General features: G+C 42.6%; 1 protein-coding gene across 1 annotated transcript in view; it reads right to left on the bottom strand.

Annotated features, from left to right (window-relative positions):
* Positions 1-13,383, bottom strand: part of LOC128327414 (maltase-glucoamylase-like) — a 107,842-nt gene that overhangs the window by 76,318 nt on the left and 18,141 nt on the right. The window lies entirely within an intron of this gene.

Here is a 13,383-nt window from a genome sequence, read left to right as displayed (position 1 = left end):
CATTTTAGCCAGTGGTAGGGAAGGGAAGGGTTACTGTAGGGGGAAGCTATGATGAGCATAAGCTACTGGCTGGAATGCCACTGCTGTTGCTGCTGCCAGACCATCAAGATTGAAATAAACCAGCCTTACCATGCCACCATGGTAAGGGAACCAGGATCTACTCAATCACTGATCAGTGGTTGCTGGCTGGGCCCACTTCTCCCTAGATGTCAGCAATGGGCCCCTTTTGGATGCTGGGCCATTGCCGGCAGCTGGCCAAGGGTGCCTTGTGCTGCTCTTATTCATCACAAAGCTAAATTCATCTAAGGGCCCAAAGAGGTCTTGCCCAGGCCAGGACAAGAACATAGCATCACACTGAATTTTTTGTGAGCCACAATGTCCAGTCTAAAAACTGCCATCTGAGTATGGGGTGGGAGGAAGAAACCCCACCTTCCACCTTTCTGTGCATTTTAAAAATGTCTGACTTGGAGATCAAACCAGAGCTCTTACTCTGACCCACTTGTGGGGACTTGCCATTAAGTTCCTGTCCCTCACTTCAGCAGTGGTGCGTATAAGTCTGATTGTCTCGCATTCCCATAAACTGACCCCTGAATGTGTGAAGCTTTCTTTTCTTACTGGTGCTTAGTGCTTGGAGTCTGAACAGACACTAATGGGTGGGTGGGGGGAGTCAGAAACTGTCAGAACTGATCAAAGCATAGAGAAGATTCCCCACCCCTCACCTTCTATTTTTGCCTGAGTTCTCTCATGACCCTCGTACATTTATTTCAGCTAAATCTCCTATGTAACTTATAGGCACATTCTAATTAGCCTGTGCCATTATGTTCATGGTTACTAGGGCTACACTGAACCTTTGACTTGAACAAGGTGTTTATGTGTGGTTATCTTTCTTCTTGTTAAATGGTGGGTTTTATACAATAAATTAAACAAAATCGTCTAGAGGAAATAAAACACATGTGGAATTGGCATTTCTCTTAATGGAAATTACTTGCTGTTAGGGACTTTGATAAAATGAAGTGGAAGATCAAATTAGCCAATCAATGAATTAAGTGGAATGTTCTCTGTACCCAAAATGATTCAATTACCACAACTATTCATTGCTTTTGTATTACATCCTTTCAGAGCTCATGTGCATGGCAATTTGACAGAACACAAATCACTTAACCTGGGACAAATTCTTTATTTGTGTGGGAAGCAAATCTGAATTCCATGACTTGTGCCATGTTGAGCACCAACAAATGTGTGTAGCGCACTTTCATGTCAAGAAATCACAAAGAACCTTGACTGCCACATTTCACAAGGCAACACTGGCATTTCCAACCTGCCAGGGCTGCTGCACACATGAAAGCCATCCCTGGCAATATTGTGCAAGAGGGCAGTTATGCAACTACTGAAAACAGCGGGCTTGCTTGTGCAGTGGAATTAGATTGTTTCCCTTGAAAGTCGTGCTCCACAAGCACCCATGTCCTTTTTAAGTAGTGGCACAACTACAGCAGCCTGAATAGGTCAGAAACAATGGCATTGCCTTACACAATATGTCAGCTTTTGTCATTAAAGATACATCAGAATATTATTCTTCCTTAAGTTGTACCTACATCATATGAACATTTGCTATCCAATGGTTATCACTGAAGAAACATATGTATAAAGCAAACAATGAGTTTGCATACTGGCATCTGAGATGCATACTGGCATCTGACAAATTAGAAAAATCAGCTTCCTGTAACCAGTGATGTAGCTATCATAACACCATGTCTTTCTCAGTGAGATCCACCAAGCTATAGAAAGAGTTACCAGCTCCTTTCCTGATAGAGATTTCTATACCATGAATCATCGTATGATAGGTAAAAGATGAACTGGTTAAGCATTTACCCATCAATGCAAAAGGGAAAAGGCTGAACCTCTTAAATTTCCTCCCATCAGCAAGCTGTTACTGACAGTTGAAGTGATGAACTCCTGGCAGGAAAGGAGCTGGCAATGCTTGCTTTTATGATTGCTGAAGCCACCACATAATATACAAGCAACTCCTAAATGGAAAACAAAACAACCCTCCTATAAGAATGTGAATAGACTCTTGTTTTGTCTGCTGAAAAAAAATTTTTTTTGGTCTACTGAAGAAATACTAGGTGTCCTTGGTCAACAATTTATTATTAACCACATGTGAAAAGGCATTATAATCTTTTTCAAGTTCATCCCCACAAGAACAATACAGAGTTCATTACAATGACCACATGTGCAACTAGACCACAAGCTAAAGAGAGGGAGATGTGCTCAGTTCACAGTGAATCCACATCTGAGAAGGGATTTGAACTCACTGCCCAACTCTATGTCCCAAACTCTAGCCACTGGGCCACTCTATTTATTAGAATTACTCTGACGAGACAGAACAATTTAGGTTGAAAGTTTTGCATTACAGTTTTAGCAAACAGACCTTCATAATATTTTTCCCTAATCATCAGTGATATCGGAAGAGTCCACCACTAATGACATTTATTTCTAATGGAAAGTGCTGAATGTTGTCATGGTAATTCGTGGAAGTTTTCGCAGAAGGGCAGCTTGGAAACCTTTTGAATAAATAGGTGTATCTGCATGCTATATGATGTGCATTTTGGTTTTTCAGCAGAGTCTCTAGAATGAGTTGAATGAAAATGGCAGGATTATTATTCTACCACACTGGAAACTGAGTGGGAAAGCTCTTGCAGTGGTCTGTGTAGCATGTTCCGCCCCATCTAACAATTGCTGTCTTGCTCTCTTTCATTATCTTATGCCAAACTCCCATTGTGTGTGATCAGGCATTATGTGATCAGCAAAGGAATAATCCAAGAAAGGATCAACTCCAGTTTTCTCCCTAGAAGCAGAGACTTTTTCGTTTATCTACGACTGTTCCATTCTGCTGCAAAGTTCAACTTTATTTCTGTCTCCTGTGTTGGTTTTTCAAATGACTGCAGGAAATAGGTACCAAAATTAGGCATCAGCAGAGCATGAAGTAGGCATTTTGATGTATAAGACACAGCTTATTCACTTGGAGAGCTCTATGTTTTGCTGTGATAAGCCTGTAAATATCACTTGTGAAAACAGGTGCATCTTTCCAAACACTGTACAGCAGGTTTAGAAGGATATGTTGCTATTTTTAACTTCTCATCAGGAAGACTGACTGACTCAGAATCTGGAGTGTGGGGAGGGCGGCGGGGAGACAGTGTGGTGACAGGCTGAAGTCTGCCTTCCTGACTGGCCCTTGAACTTGCAGTCGTGCAGAAAAACATTCCCTGTGCACAAGCCTGGAGAAAGTGTAAGCATAATGGAGCAGTGAGCCAGCTTGGAAAACAAATAAATGAAAAAACTGCTTGGTTTATTTTTAGGAGGCAGGATATAACTAATTCAGGCATTTCATGGATGACTGAGAAGCAGAGGAGAGAGGCTTGTGAAAACATGGTCACTTATTCCCTGAACATTAAAAGTTCACATGGCTCAAAAGCTTTCTTCCATTTCGTTTTCTTTTGAGGACATCCCCTGCTTTTTCCCCCTGCAGTGGTTCTAGACCTCACACGTTCGCCTTTCATTATTTGTACAGCTATGAAGCCTTACAATTTTTTACAGCTGGAAGACTTCTGTGATTCTATGATGTACATGAAGCTAACATTTGCATCTTGTTGAGTCCTTCCTGAACTGCCTGAATTTTCATCTTTGCAAATGACCCAAATGAAAAGGGCTATTTATTGCTGTCCCTCACATTTCTGCTTAAAATTCTAAATCCGGCATTGTATAACACTTCAGATTGGCAAAGGGTCTCGGGGACAGCAGTGAGATCATTTGTGGTACACAGTTCCCCTGTAAGGATATTGCATACTATGCTTACATTTTGCAGCCAAGTACTCTGATTGTCAAAACATCACCAAGATTTTTAGTTAGGCTAAGAATCAAGGCTTCATTTCACATGGTTGCTTCATCACCCTCTCTTGGTTATTTGAAGTCTTCCTCCAAGTTCCTCAACTTGTTGGCAGAGAGGAGGAAATTTACTCAAAATATTCCCATTGGCATTATGTCGAACTTCTTTTCATTTCAATGGGACTACTTTAAGTAATGTTTCTCATCATGTAGGCCATTAGATTTAATTTAACCAAAACTGATTTTCTCAAGGGCCTCATACCAGATGCAGCCGGTGAGGGTGCTGGAAGGTACCTTTAAAATGAAATTAGATAGTGCTTGCCAGTGTTACCGCCACACCTGCAAGGTGTGGTGAGCAGTAGTGCTGCGCCCAGCATCCCACACAGTAGCGGGGCTCCGAAACTCACTTGGACTCCCAGTCCTGGGTCTGAAACTCACCTGAACTTTGCACATGCATGGAGGCCAGCTGCGTGGTCAGCAACACCATGCTGATTATTAAAATGGCCTGCGCACAAGCAAAGAAACCAGGTGAGTTTCAGAGCCACCTTGCACCTGCATGGGATGCTGGATGCAGCACCACTGCTCACCACACTTTATTTATTTAGTTAGTTAGTTAGTTAGATTTATATGTCGCCCTACTCCCATAGGACTCAGGGCAGCTTACAAGCAATAACATATACAGCAACAGAATTCTATAAAATACATCTTACGTAATGTCATAACCCCAACCCCATACAGTACTCATTCCACATGACATAGTAACCATGGATTACAAGATCACTCTACGACCAGCAATCTCAGCGACTGAACACCCGATGGAACATTTCAGTCTTACATGCCTTGCGGAAGGCCAACAGATCATGGAGAGCTCTGATATGGTCCGGGAGACTATTCCATAGAGCCAGGGACACCACTGAGAAGGCCCTGGCTCTTGTTGATTGCAGTTTAATATCCCTAGGGCCCAGGATCACCAAGGTATTACTTGTGGCTGATCTCAGGACCCGGCAAGGGACATATCGAACAAGGCGGTCCTGGAGGTATGGATGGCCCATACCATGTAGGGCTTTAAATGTTAAAGTTAGTACCTTAAACCTAACCCGGGCCGCAATCAGTGTAGCTGAAAGAGCAAAGGTGTCACATGTGCTCGCCACGGTGCCTTAGTAAGGACCTTGGCCGCTAAATTCTGCACCAGTTGCAATCTCCGAGTTAGGCACAGTGGCAACCCCACATAAAGCGAGTTGCAATAATCTAACCTAGAATTGACTGTCGCATGGATCACAGTGGCCAAATCCGGAAGGGACAGATAAGGGGCTAGCCGCTGTATTTGGCAAAACTGAAAAAAGGCCTTTCGAGCAACCTCCATGATCTGAGCCTCCATATTCAAAGAGGCATCAAGAATCACACCCAGACTCTTCACTGTAGGCTCAGGTATCAAGCAAGCACTATCAAGGGTCTGTAGTTGGAAACTCTCCCCTGACCTCTTCGGGTCCAGCCACAGAACTTCAGTCTTATCCTGATTAAGCCGTAGACGACTTTGCTTCAGCCAGTCTACAACTGCCTCCAAGCACCTGGTAAGCTGGGCTATGGTGTCCTCACCCCTGCCGTCCATCAGCAGAAAAAGCTGGGTGTCATTCACATATTGATGGCACCCTAGCCTAAAACTCCTCACCAGCTTTGCTAAAGGCCGCATATAAATATTGAACAGCAAGGGCGAGAGAATAGCCCCCTGGGGGACGCCACATGTTAATACATGACATGAAGACCTCTCATCACCCATTGCCACCCTATATCCCCGGTCTTGTAGGAAAGAACGCAGCCACAACAAGGCCACACCTTGAATCCCAGCATCAGCTACATGGTGGATCAGAATATAATGGTCCACAGTGTCAAACACTGCTGTGAGATCTAACAGCAACAGCAGCGCCGACCCTCCCCTATCAAGCTGGCGATGGAGATCATCAGCCAGGGCGACAAGGACTGTTTCAACCCCACGCCCAGGCCAAAACCCAGACTGGAAGGGATCAAGGATTGCTGCATCCTCCAAGAACGCCTGAAGTTGTACTGCTACCGCTTGCTCTATTACCTTACCTTAAAAAGGCAAATTTGATACCAGGCGGTAGTTAGCTAGCTCTGAAACATCCAACGATGGCTTATTCAAAAGTGGCCTAACCAATGCCTCCTTCAGCTCTCCTGGGAAAATCCCCGTATCCAGGGAAAGATTGATAATATTCCCAAGGGAGGTCTGCAACCCCTCTTGGGCAGCCTTCACCAGCCAGGAAGGGCAAGGATCTAGGGGACATGTGGTAGGCCACATAGCTGTCAAAAATGTTTCAACATTGGCCTCCGAAAGTTGGTTGAAATTCTCCAAAATTGGCCTGGTAGATGACCATGGAACCTCCAATTCCTCAGTTGAATCAGAAGTAAGGGGGAGGGCTCAGTGGAGTAACAAGATTTTATCCGCAAAAAAAGCCCTTAAAAACCTCACAGCCAATGCCCGATTCTCAAACTTCATGATCTGTACCAGAAAAATTTGTCAGAGATCAAACTATCTCAAATACTTTAGCCGGCCATGAGCTTGCAGATGCAATGGAAAAAAACTCTTTTTTCACATCCCTCACCGCTACCTCACAGGACCTCATAAATGATCTATAAGATGTCTCATCACTTCGTCCTGGATTCTCTTCCAGCCCCGCTCTAATTATCTGAGATGCCGTTTCATCTCCCTCAACTCCGGGGTATACCACGGAGCTGGGTTCCGGGGACATCTCAGAAGATGCCACGGTGCAATCATATTAATAGCCTCAGAAATGGCATTTCCTAAGAGGCCAGAATCCTTCCTGCTGGGAATAACTCAAGGAGAGTTCTCCAGAAGAAACTTAACATTTTTTATGTATGCAACCACGGCGGCTAGAGTAGTATACGTGCAGAAATGGAAAGACAATAAAATGTGCTCAAAAGAAGACTGGTTGATAAAAATTTTGGAATATGCTTTGATGGCAAAACTTTCAGCACTTATAAGGGATGAAAATTTGGAATGTTTCAAAGAAGATTGGGAACCATTCTTACTTTACTTAAAGAACTATTTTCCTAATATGGACCTTTCAGCAGGGTTTGAAATTTAGTAATTTAGTAATTTAGCAGGTTGGGTAGGGCAAAATCGAGTCGCAATGTGGAGTATATATGTTTTGAATTACTATAGCAATGGTTTATATGTATAGCTAACATGAACCCCACAGACTGGTAAGCAGAAAGTCAATATTTACTTAATTAAATGTAATTGGATTATTAAGATATTGTAAAAACCAATAAGATTTTAAAATGTAAAAAAAAAATAGCCTCAGAAAGCCAGCTATTCCAATCAGTGACTAGGGCATCCAACGAATCATCAAGGGGCATCGGATCCCTTAAAACATGCTGCAATTTCAACAGGTCCATTAATCTCCTCGAGAGAATATAGACCTGCCTTCCCTCTGAACAGGGCAGCGGTGTGAACCACAGCCATGCCTTCAAGGTATAATGGTCTGACCATGGCACCCTCTCAGTTGAAAATGGACACACCTCTAACCCCATCCCAAAAACCAGATCTAAGGTGTGACCCAATTGATGGGTAGGACCCATAACAAATTGCGAGAGTCCCAAGGACATCATAGCTGACACTAACTCCTGTGCCTGAGTAGAGACCAGGTCACCAACGTGAACATTGAAATCACCAAGAACTAAAAGCCTCAGGTACTTCAGAGCCCACCCCACTACCGCCTCCATCAGACCATGCAAAGCCTCTGGCGGTACATTAGGTGGTCGATACATTTGCACATGCAGTGGTAACACGGGCAAGCACGATCTAATTTTGTTTTAAAGGTACCCCCCACTGCCCCCTCAGTGGCACTGTCACTACCGCCACTGCCTCATATCCTCTCATATGTTGAAGATTTTATCAGTTGGGAAACTGCTTTGTATATTTACAAAAGCCAGGATTTCAAATAAACAAGGAAGCCCTGGGTGATCATTGCATGGCATTCTTATAGGAATATCACACTTTGATGGTTGCATGCTATTTTGAGCTGCAGTGGATTGTAATTAGTAGCCCAATAGCAACTCTCATTTCAGCATTTGCCACAAGGCAATCTCTACAATCCTATGCAGTTCTGCCCCAAACACTTTTAAACAGTGTGTGTCCAACTCACGTGACTGATTTGCCAAGGCAAAGCTGTTCTGGCACTAAGTAGTGTGGTGCAGGCAATTAGATTAATGCTTACATGCTATGTCTCTCCAGTACTGGCTACTGTGAAAGGCTTAAGTGCAAAGTTGTGTTTTCAGAGAAATCATAACAATGTCTACCCAACAGGAAATTGCCATCACCCCCACTTCTTGTGAACTTCTCTGAATAACCTTGCTGCCATGGTGAGTAGACTGATCCAGATGGACCACTGATCTGATCCAACATGGAAGCCTTAATATTCATGCTCACATGTTACAACTGCATGTATTCAAATTCTTATACTGAGTACAGCCCTGCCCCCCACCCCTCCGACAAAAAAATCATCTTGTGCTAACCCCCATTCATGCCCTAGTAAGTATTCTGTTGGCTGTTCTATGAATCCTCATCCATTTGTTGTTGGGGTTTTTTTTAAAAAAAGAAAAGCAACACTTTTCCAGCATGCATATGCCTAGAAAGGTGCCTCTTTAAAAAATCTCTTTAAAACACACCTGGTTTTTGAGTCACACCACTAAGCACCAAAATCAAATTGAAACAAATCCAATCAACTCAGTCTTTGCAAAATCGAACATGCCCAACAAGAAGAATAGCTGTATTGGGGGCTGTGCAAATTGCACTTTGCAGTTGTATTGCTTTCAAGTGAAGCTGCAGCTTAAAACAATGGCATCTTAAATCATTTTAACAGTTTTTCTCTGTGCAGAAAGCCCTCTCTCAACAAATGGTGGCTGCTATTTGCCACAAATCAACTTGGGAACAGTGGTGGATTGGAAATTAGCAAAGATTTTGATTAGTTCTTGTTATTTGTTTCTTTTCTTCCCAGCTGCAATGTTTAACAAAACATTGCATGCTAGTCAATACAGAAGAGAAATTGCTTGGCTTAGGAAGGATTTTCTGACTTGTATTACAAATCGCTCACATACTAAGTTGTTAAAGGAAAAAATACAGTTGGGAGCACAAGAATGATCACATAAGATCAAAGCAGCGTTCCATCTAACTCAGTATCCTACGCCTATAATTGTGGCACAAAGGCTTTAAGGATGATGCAAAAGTACTACAGGGGAAAGATTCACAATGATTTGCTTTGCTGGATGTTTCTTGACAGGTGAGATGACACAGGATTGCATTTTTTGCCATTAAAAGGTTCGTGTCTGGCAAGAATCCCAATAGCAGCTGTCATCTACTACACTAGACTATGAACAGATCCAAAAACTGGACTCGCAACTTACTTCTTTCTAGCATGGAGGCTCTCTGGGCAATTTTGTAATGGGAGGCTAACCTTCTCTGTTATTGCCCCCAGACTTTAGAATCCTCTCCCAGTGGGCATCTGCTGCTCCTCAGTCTCCATCACAGTTTTCAGAAAGCAAGTGAAACCTTGACTTTTTACCCAAGCCTTTATACGAATGTTGTTTTTGTTGCCGCTGCTTTGTATTTTATGGTTATATTGTGCATGTTTTTAAACTTTTAATTAGATTTGTATTTTTATATTCCAATTTAATATTTTTATCATGTAATTTTTATAATCTTATATTGTTTTAAACGTTTTGTAAACTGCCTTGAGATTGTTTTGATGAAAGGTGGTATAAAAAGTTAACAATCAACAAATAAATATATCAACTGTTCACTGAAATGCAGAGACAGCACTGTGATAAAAGTGGTGAGAATTATGTGAGTTCGGTTCAGTGATCATTTCCAGCACAATGCCTTCTTCTGAGAGGCTGCTAAATACACTGAAGTTAGATTGCATTTATAGTATCTAGGGAAAGCACTGAGAATCTCAAACTGAAGACTATGGCAACCAGACCGAAGTACTTTACTCTCCACACTACCATGGCAGATCACTGAAGAGGAATCACTGGCCTGTTTCTGCTACACTTGGAAGGCACCAAAGCAACTGGCTGAAGAAGATACAGCAGTCGGTTGAGTCAGTAGGTGTCAGAACACTTAACATTTTGTAAATAAGTGCATATGATTATGAGGTTTCTCCTAAGTTGCTGACACTACCCCCTTTCATTGCTGCTGAGGAATTGCTTTTCTGCAATTAGTTGGAAGCAAAATTAAATTGTAGGTAGGCTCCAAACACTTTAATATAATGCTATATTATCCAGCAATGCTCTCCCAGGCAAGATCGTCTTTTAATGTTTTCTCAGAAGTGATTCCCATTCAGCAAAGAACCCAGACAATGTCAATTAACAGTCTATAGTTTATAGGTTGCTGCTTCAGCCCATTTTATTGCTTCCTATCGTCCTCCTGGCCTAGGGAGCAAGAGGTTGCCAGTTCAAATCCCCACTGGAATCGGGCAGCAGCGATATAGGAAGATGCTGAAAGGCACCATCTTATACTGCATGGGAGATGGCAATGGTAAACCCCTCCTGTATTCTACCAAAGAAAGCCACATGGCTCTGTGGTCGGCCAGGAGACCACACTGACTTGACGGCACAACTTTACCTTTTATTGTCCCTTGAAAATAGTCTAACTTAATTGTACCGGTGACAGTTTCTGATTCCATGGTGGAGGGGAGGCTTTTAAATTACTCATTTGCTCTAATTGTTTTACTTTTTACTTTTTTATAGCAAGATAGCACTATTTTACTATCAACAAAAGAAAAATAAGAATGCAACAAAACCAGTAATTAAAGCTTTCCACTGTTCCTCCACTGCAGGAGCAGAAATTGACACTGAGGCAATTAACAGGCTATCTATCACTAATCACCCAGCGAGGAACAACAGGAACCAATGAAATAGGATGAAGGAAGGATTGATTTAAGGCACTGGAGCCTTGAAGATTCACACTGGCCAGTTGGTGCTGCAATTGCATTTTTTACAACAACAAATCCCCATGAATCAGGTCTGAAAAAAACACAAGCAGGGGGAGGACACATAGAAAGCAATGGACAGCAATAATTTGATGACAATTGTGCCTGAATACTCTGCAGAAATTGCATGAACAAAACTCATTCAGAAGAAAGGGGCTAGTGTGGAAGCAACACAAGATATGAATTTCAGATCCTAACGACTTTGAGTCCAAGCAACTTGTCTTTATAGCTCTATTCACACATTATGTTCAAAACATCTACAGTCTGTGGACAGTGTATGCATACAGATCCGTACGAATGTACAGTTATTCACATGTTACAATCAATGTGCATACAGTAGCACAGTTCCTATCTGTACTTTGCATTTTAGGGGCCTGTACCCAGGTTCACTTTTGAAGTAAATACATGTGCAGTCATTCACACACTAATACATACATGCTGCGTACAGCGTAATTTCTGAACAGGGCTCACATTGCTATCAACAATCATACCGCCTTGCCTGACTACCTGCCTGACTTTACCTATCCCAAAGTGCCTACATACTTCCCTGTGATACCCCTGGATGTACCACAAGAATCCATCTGTATGGGCTGCACAGCCAATGATCCATTGGCTTATGGATCAATGGGAGACTGGTTGGCTGCTGCAAGAACGAGATGTGCTGAAACAGTGAACCCAATCTCTTTTTTGTGACCTAAGACTGATGCTGTCAGACTTCAGAGTAATTAAATCATGTGTAGGGTATCTCACTGGCATCTTCTCCTACTATCTAACCACCATATTCGCAAGAGGTCATTCTTTGATGTCTGCCCAATTTAACCGTGCAGCCCTGCCTACTTAACTGATCTGACAAAGCCCTGCCCTATTAGCCTCTATGTACTCATACATTTTGGTCACTGCAAGCAATTCGTATGCAGGAGTTGCAATACTGACTGTAATGTAAATAAGAATCAGGAATCTACACTCCCCCTAGGCTAACTTGTGCTCCTTCCATTTGCTGGCAACCCCCCACCTTGCAAATCTGACATCATAACTTCCCATCAGGAGATTTATCTTAGATATAAAATACAGTTAAAGACACAGCACAGGCAAACAACAAAGCACCTAATATCTCTGTGAAAGGTGTTCCTATTATTTCTGTCTATGAAAATGACCAAAACCTTTTATAAAGATGTTAGCATTCTGTATACGTCTCAGAAGCTTTGATATGGACTATATTACTTGTGATAGGGATTATAGTATGGAAAAAGCAGGAACGTGATCTAACCTTGGATATCACAAACATCAGCTCTTCCCTGTTGAACAATTTCAGAAAGTTTCAGATGTCTGTATAGACTCATATATATACTTGACATTTGTGGCAATGGCATTTCCTGCATTATGCCAAAAGACCCATGGGACTGGAATAAGTCTTAGCAAGGTGATCCAAAAATAAAAGGATGCTTGACAGAGATAAAAGGCTCTTGCCACACAAAAAAGAGTTTGGGAAATCAGGGATGGCTGAACAATGCCAGGACTTCTGCAGGGGCCCACAAATTATATAGCAGGTACAGGAGGATTTCTGTTACTCTCTCAATACAATTTATGATCTATTCAAACATTCAAATGCAGCTGGGAAAACTGTCAGGCAGGCTCATTTGCTGCTTATTGATTGCTTTTAGCAATATTTTATATTCAAAGATGTGCAATCAGTTCAGCTCTTTATTGGAATACTATGGCCTTGCACTGCTGCAGCTGGCTGCAATTTTTCTTTCAGTGTTTTTCTTGAATATTTATTACTGGATTTTCCTTTTTCAAAGTCCATTTGAAATGTTCTACTGGATGCCCAAGCCCTTCTGAACCCTTCCTGAAACATCTTTATGTATAGTTCCACTTTAAAGAAGAGCCTAGGTATGGCCTCTCTTTTTCAGGAAAAGTTTGGCACATTCAAAGGAATTCAGTAATCTGTCAGGGTGCCATGTTACCTGGCTGCCTGTGTGGCCCTGTGGAGTCTGGAGAAGGGCATAGCATCCCTCCTTTGGGGCTTTTGTCCCCTTCAGGGGGCAGCAGGGATGAGAAGGGTCCAGGCTGGTCAGATCCCAGTGGGGTTAAAAGGGCAAGGCAGGGAGAGCTGTAGGAAACAGCTCCAGGGAGACAGCTAGGTTGTGCTGGGAAGGAAACGGGAAGCAAGGACAGGAAGGGGCCAGGTCTGGAAGAAAGCTTTAAGCCCTGTCAACTCAGCACTGGGGCATTTAAAGACAAGGCAGCTGATGATGAAGGGCTGCTTCTGAGTATGGGAGCCAGGGGTTCTCTAGGAGAGAGAACCGGCTGAATGCAGCAAGCCAGGAGGAGGATGCAGCAAGTCAGAGAATGCAGCAAGTCATTCTGGAGTTCAAGAAGGTTTAAGATGAGAGTTAAGAAGCTTTACATTTTCACTCATGCTCTAAAAAGAATGGAAATTGCAAGATAAAGTGCCCATCTTAATTTCCGTGCC

This window comes from Hemicordylus capensis, chromosome 5, assembly GCF_027244095.1.
Source record: "Hemicordylus capensis ecotype Gifberg chromosome 5, rHemCap1.1.pri, whole genome shotgun sequence".
Lineage (NCBI taxonomy): Eukaryota > Metazoa > Chordata > Lepidosauria > Squamata > Cordylidae > Hemicordylus > Hemicordylus capensis.
Note: the sequence above shows the minus strand (reverse complement) of the source record. Positions and strands in the feature narration are given on the sequence as shown.